Here is a 6,705-nt window from a genome sequence, read left to right as displayed (position 1 = left end):
GGTGCTGCTACCCTCCTGAAGCCAAAATGAGAATTTCAGCCAGATTGCATGGGTTTATGATAAGGAGCCCCTGGCTCTTCATTTCCTGCTGTAAACTGAAATGCGATGAAGCTTCAGCTATCTCTCTATTGCTTTCCTGCTAAACCAGTATTTCAGAAGTCTTGTCTTCATGCATTGCCATTTGCTATATTCAAATAAAGAAAAGTGCTCTGAAGCCAGTAACAATATTTTTAAGAGTCCAGTGCTATACCTATCTACCCAGAAGTAAGCTCGACAGGGTTTGTTCCCAGCTAAGTGGGTATAAGATTGCGACTGTAGACAGTCAAACAAATGTCTAGCAAGGGTGGAGAGCCTGTCATCCAACAGATGTTGCTGGAATACAAGTCCCATCAACCCTGACCATTGGCCATGCTAACTAGGGCTGATGGGAGTCAGAGTCCAACAACAACTGGAGCACCACAGGATTCCCATTCCTGTTTTATAGCTTAGGCTGCAATCATATAGCTGCTTAACTAGGAGCAAGCCCCACTGAACGCCATTTTCTTAGCTGGTGGTCAAGAGTGCACTATGGGTTCTGGCTATGTCACAAAGGTAGCTATCACATTTTTATGGTTAGCCTTGAAGATGGAGGCAATCAGCAGTTGAATGGGTTGGGCTACCTGACCTGGGTGTATATTTGAGACAAATGTACCTACTTACATGTATGTTGTTGTTGTTTAGTCATTTAGTCGTGTCCGACTCTTTGTGACCCCCATGGACCAGAGCACGCCAGGAACTTCCACTGCCTCCCGCAGTTTGGTCAAACTCATGCTGGTAGCTTCGAGAACACTTTCCAACCATCTCGTCCTCTGTCATCCCCTTCTCCTTGTGCCCTCCATCTTTCCCAACATCAGGGTCTTTTCCAGGGAGTCTTCTCTTCTCATGAGGTGGCCAAAGTATTGGAGCCTCAGCTTCAGGATCTGTCCTTCCTGTCAGCACTCAGGGCTGATTTCCTTAAGAATGGATAGGTTTTGATCTTCTTGCAGTCCATGGGACTCTCAAGAGTCCCCTCCAGCACCATAATTCAAAAGCATCAATTCTTCGGCGATCAGCCTTCTTTATGCGTGTATATATTGTGTAATTCTGCAACCTCAATTAAATGTTATTTTGTCATTGTTGCTTTCCTCTGCTTTTTAAAAAGTTTTTGATGTCTTTCTCTCTCCCCCCCCCCCATTTACTTTAACTCACTGTAATACTCGTGTGTGTGTGTGTGTGAGAGAGAGAGAGAGAGAGAGAGAGAGAGAGAGAGTTTTCATAGTGGCCAGCCAGATGCTGATGAGCAGCCTGCAAGTAAAGGTAAATGGTAAAGGACCCCTGAATGGTTAAGTCCAGTCAAAGGTGACTATAGAGTTGTGGTGTTCATCTCGCTTTCAGGCCAAGGGAGTTGGTGTTTGTCCACAAGCAGCTTTCTGGGTCATGTGGCCAGCATTACTAAACCGCTTCCGGCACAACAGGACACCGTGACGGAAACCAGAGCACACAGAAATGCCGTTTACCTTCCCGCCGCAGTGGTACCTATTTATCTACTTGCACCGACATGCTTTTGAACTGCTAGGTTGGCAAAAGCTAGAACAGAGCAACGGGAGCTCACCCTGTCGTGGGGATTTGAACCGCCGACCTTCTGATCGGCAAGCCCAAGAGGCTCTGTGGTTTAGACCACGGCACCACCTGCGCCCACAAGTAGGAGCTGAGCTCAACAGCACTCTCCCTTCCTGCCATTCTCAGCAACTGCTATTCAGAAACATACTTGTTCCAATGGCATGAAGAACTGGAGAGCTATAATGAGCTGGGTTCTTGACACAGAAAAGGAAAGCAGGGTAATTGAGGATCAGCCCCGAGGGTGAGTCTCTCTCTTTCTGTGCCATTTCTTCCAAGTCCATGGCCTCATGGAGAGTCTGAACCCTGCATAATGACTCCTAGTGACTATGCTGTGGTAATCCATGAACACTGGATGGAGCACTCAGAATTAAAGGCTGTCACAGTTCCCTAAGACCAGTAGCATATCTTTTATCAATATCTGCTGGAGGTCTTATAAGAATAAACATTTTCTTCTTCACGTCAAGTACTGGCAGAAACTTCTGTTTCCTTGTTATCAGTCTCTGGTGAAGCTGCATAGTGCTCTTGGGTAATACTCAAGTAACAACAATGCTGTTTCCTTTTTTAATCCAAAATCTGTGAGACCCCCCTTTTTTTAATGCAGAAAAACCGGAGTGTCAGCATGCCAGCAACCTAAGTTAGATATGTATCTCCTGCTGTTGCCATGGCAAATGTGGAACCACAATGATATCAATCTATCAGCAAAAACATTATCAGGCATTTCCTGCTAGTGGTCTTGTACCTTTCCAGTCTGTTGCTGAGCTAGATAAGAAGGCAGTTGCTTACATTTCTGGCAGGAGATCAGAGCAGTGGCAGGGTGCCGTTGTAGGCAATCATGAAATGTCACTGAGGAATCTGACAGTGGAATTTTTAGGTCAGAAAGCTAGCAGGCCCAGCAGGACACCGGTGAGGTACATTAAATTACCCTACCATTCTTGTCAGTTTCATTACACACTTTCCTCGAAGCAACCGGTGGGGAACATAAGGATATTAGTGTCAATATTTTGGGTCATAAGGCAAAAAAAAAAAAAAAAGGAGCAAAGTGTTAAAACAAATGCAAATGAAATGAGAGGCTGCGTACACACCATGCATTTAAACCAGGCATAGACAAACTCGGCCCTCCAGATGCTTTGAGACTACAATTCCCATCATCCCTGACCACTGGTCCTGTTAGCTAGGGATGATGGGAGTTGTAGTTCCAAAACATCTGGAGGGCCAAGTTTGCCAATGCCTGATTTAAACCATTTGAAAGCAAAGAATTTTGGGAACTGTAGTTTCTTGTGGGTGCTGAGGAAAACTACAGCTCCCATTATATTTTGCAGGGAGGGGATATGCTTTAGCTGTATAGTGTGTATGCAGTCTCAGTACTCATTCCCCCTCTAGGAATGTTTGGAGTGCTGAGACTCTGATCAAAAGAGTGTAGAGTTTTAATACATTATTCTCCTTACAGAATCAGGTCCATTTTAGAACTGAGGTCCTTTTCCTGAACAGGGACTATACAGTTGTACCTCGGGTTACGTACTTAATTCGTTCCAGAGGTCCATACTTAACCTGAAACTGTTCTTAACCTGAAGCACCGCTTTAGCTAATGGAGCCTCCTGCTGCTGCCATGCCGCCAGAGCACGATTTCTGTTCTCATCCTGAAGCAAAGTTCTTAACCCAAGGTACTATTTCTGGGTTAGCGGACTCTGTAACCTGAAGTGTATGTAACCTGAAGCGTATGTAACTTGAAGCGTATGTAACCCGAGGTACCACTGTATTCATCTATTGGTTTTTTGTTTTTACTAATACTTATTGGTGTTCATGGGTGGCGCTGTGGGTTAAACCACAGAGCCTAGGACTTGCCGATCAGAAGGTCGGTGGTTCGAATCCCCATGATGGGGTGAGCTCCCGTTGCTCGGTCCCTGCTCCTGCCAACCTAGCAGTTTGAAAGCACGTCAAAGTGCAAGTAGATAAATAGGTATCGCTCCGGCAGGAAGGTAAACGGCATTTCCGTGCGCTGCTCTGGTTCACCAGAAGCGGCTTAGTCATGCTCGCCACATGACCCGGAAGCTGTACGCTGGCTCCCTCGGCCAATAAAGCGAGATGAGCACCGCAACCCCAGAGTCGGCCTCGACTGGTCAATAATGGTCAGGGGTCCCTTTAACTTTTACTGGTGTTCATATAGTTGCCCAGAGTGGCTGGGGAGGCCCAACCAGATGGGTGGGGTATAAGTAATAAATAATTATGATTATTATGATTGGAGGATGGGAGGCTGTCACAGCAGGAGGGGGTGACACCCTGGCTTCTTCACCAGCCTGGCTCATCTCAGCCTCTCGGCCTCATTCCAATTCTGCTTCTGGATTTCTCTCTGCCACAGACTCTCCCAGCTCACTAAACCTCTTCAGCTTCTTCTCCCTCTTCTCCCTCTTCTCCCTCTGACCACTCACTGTCCTCCCACCACCAATCCCTGGACTCTGAACAGCTGGTATCCCCAGCTGTTGCCTCCCACTACTTCTCTGCATCCAGCCAGTCCATGACATCAACTTTAGTGTTTTCTTTGAGTTCTGTTTCCACAGGCTTCAGCCAAACTCAGTCTTCAAATGACTGGAGGAGGGGCCTTTCACTAGATAGAAGCAACAGTAATCAAACACTTCCAGATATGTGCACACAGGTGAGCAGGTGTGATTTTGCCTTGGCTAGACATTGCCCTTTGACTGTATCCTTAATGGGTTTGAAGTCATTGCCATAAACATTGACCTTAAAGCAATCCTGCATTTCACACTTTCAGCAGAGTGGAGCTGCCATTTGGAATTAGCAACACTCGATCTGTAGCGGGGCCAGGCAATGCTATCCAGCCTTGGGCAGCATCATGTCTTGATTTATGAAGGTGAGCCATGACTGCTTTATATGTGAGAAGTCCAGCTCCAGCTCTGAGGGCTCCAGCAGCAAATTAGAACAACAGGGAGTTACTAGCGTCCTTCTTCATAGCTCTAGGCAGGAAATTGTAAAAAAAACACACACACAAAAACGACAATCTCAAAGTTCACCACAAATGTCTCTCTTATTGGATGGTTTGATCAGGTCCGGAGGATGGCCCTGGCTGAAGAATTAATGGATCAAATTAGGTTGCAAAAGAGTTCAATTAAAGCAGATTTATTTGTAGAAGCTAAGCACGCATTCTCAGTGGCAGAGGAACCCTCTCCGCCACCCAGGGCGGAGGGGCGGGGCGAACCGCCGAGGGGCGGGGCAAACCGCCTGGTGATGCATGTGCGACGTCCGTACAGACTGCACATGCAACGTCCATACAGACTGCACATGCGCGGCAGCCCATACAGTCGCCGTGCGAGCGGCAGCCCATATGGATGCCGTGTGAATGCAGTGCGAGTGGCTCCCACACTGACTGCGTGCACGTCCTCCACCACTCTACAGCTGGGGGGGGGCAGTGGGCCATCTTGTCACACACACCCCAGGGCAGTGTCCAGGGCGACCTGCCCCCCCCTTCATATGCCCCTGCGCATTCTTAGAGTATGTGGTGCACTAATCCATATGGTCCTTCTGCTTCACCTATTTACCTATTTATCCACTTGTGCTGGTATGCTTTTGAACTGCTAGGTTGGTAGGAGCAGGTACAGAGCGACAGGAGCTCACCCCGTTGCGCAGATTATGATCAGCACTCTCTTTACTGTCAGACAGTGGTCTTTCCTAGCTTAACTTGGAGATGCTGGAAGTTGAACCTGCCACTTTTGGTATGCAAATCCCCTAAATACAAATTTTTACAAGGCACCTTATGAGAAACATTAGAATTCTTTTAAAGTCACAGCCAACAATGTCAACAAATAAAGTCATCAGGATATGGCTGCTGAACTCGGAGACACCATTGTAGGGGTAGCAACCACTTCTTGTTTCTCTCAGGGCAGCTTTTGCTGGCAGGAAACTCTATGGCGGGAGCCACGCATCAAATCTGTTCGCTTTTCAACTCAACTTTTTTTGTTTAGAACCAGTAGAACTCTTCTCACTTTGGAACATGGCTCGGGAGCAATCTGGAAAACACCCAGACTCAGCACATATGTACATATCCGCCGGGGGCCAGGAAACAATTTCACACTTAGCGCCAAAGAGCTTCTGACATTTTGGTGTGTAATTACTATACACCACCAAAGCCTAATATACTCGATCTATAGAGAATACTGCTTATGGATCAACGACCTGAGCATTCCCAACGTGGCTTAGAGGAATGTGCCCTGCATTTATTCCTTAAAATAAAATAAAAAAGCTTCCTTTGAATGCACATAGCTATCTTTCAAAGAGCATGAAAAAGGTCAGTGGGCCTCATGGGTAACTGAATAATGCAGCCGCTCGCATAAACAAGAAGTGTGTAGCATGGAAGAGCAAATTTTCACTGATGACGGCAACGATATGATGCAATACTATAACAATTAGCACTTTGCAATCATATTGAAAAGTCTGCTAAAGCCAATAGAAGGCTTTTGACTCCAAAGTAAATGTTTGAACAAACTTTACAGCAGCTCCAATGAGGCACTTTGATGAAAAGCAAGCTTTTGGAGGTGGAGGCAGCACTGATAGCACCAGAGGAGAGGGGCACGGGATGCAAATTCCTCATAGAACAATAACTCACACCCCCAAACCCCACATTAGTTAGCCCGTGTAGTTACTAGAGGAAATGAATTTTTCACCTACGAATTATAAATTAATCTTAAACTTGACAGTAATACAATGCTGCAACCTTAAACATGTTCGCTCAATTCCATTAACATCTATAGGACTTCCTTCAAAGAGAATATGTTTTAAAATGGGAGTATTAGTGTTAAATGCAATATTATTTCTCTTTCAAAAATCTGACATGGGGGAAAGCAGTTCACTGGTCTGGAATGCCAACCTATGTTGGTTCTGGGGATCTTGAGTACCCGCTGTAGTTCCTTCAACAAAGTACACAGTTCAATGAGGAAAAGTTAAGTGACTCTCTCAAAACATAAGATCTCTTTTTTGCTTCTTCCGCTACATTACTTAATACTGTAGATATTTTTTATTCTAATTTCCTTGAACAAGTTCTTTTCAACATATTTCAAT

At 45.8% G+C, this 6,705-nt stretch overlaps 1 long non-coding RNA gene across 1 annotated transcript; it reads left to right on the top strand.

The window, feature by feature from the left end:
• The first annotated feature begins 4,128 nt into the window (after positions 1-4,128).
• LOC310665109 lies at positions 4,129-5,723 on the top strand. The gene is made up of 3 exons (XR_014505181.1): positions 4,129-4,288; positions 4,406-4,504; positions 5,535-5,723. It is a non-coding gene; the product is annotated as an uncharacterized lncRNA (long non-coding RNA).
• Positions 5,724-6,705: the final 982 nt, after the last annotated feature.

This window comes from Podarcis tiliguerta (assembly GCF_965153285.1).
Source record: "Podarcis tiliguerta genome assembly, chromosome: 1".
Taxonomy (NCBI): domain Eukaryota; kingdom Metazoa; phylum Chordata; class Lepidosauria; order Squamata; family Lacertidae; genus Podarcis; species Podarcis tiliguerta.
Note: the sequence above shows the minus strand (reverse complement) of the source record. Positions and strands in the feature narration are given on the sequence as shown.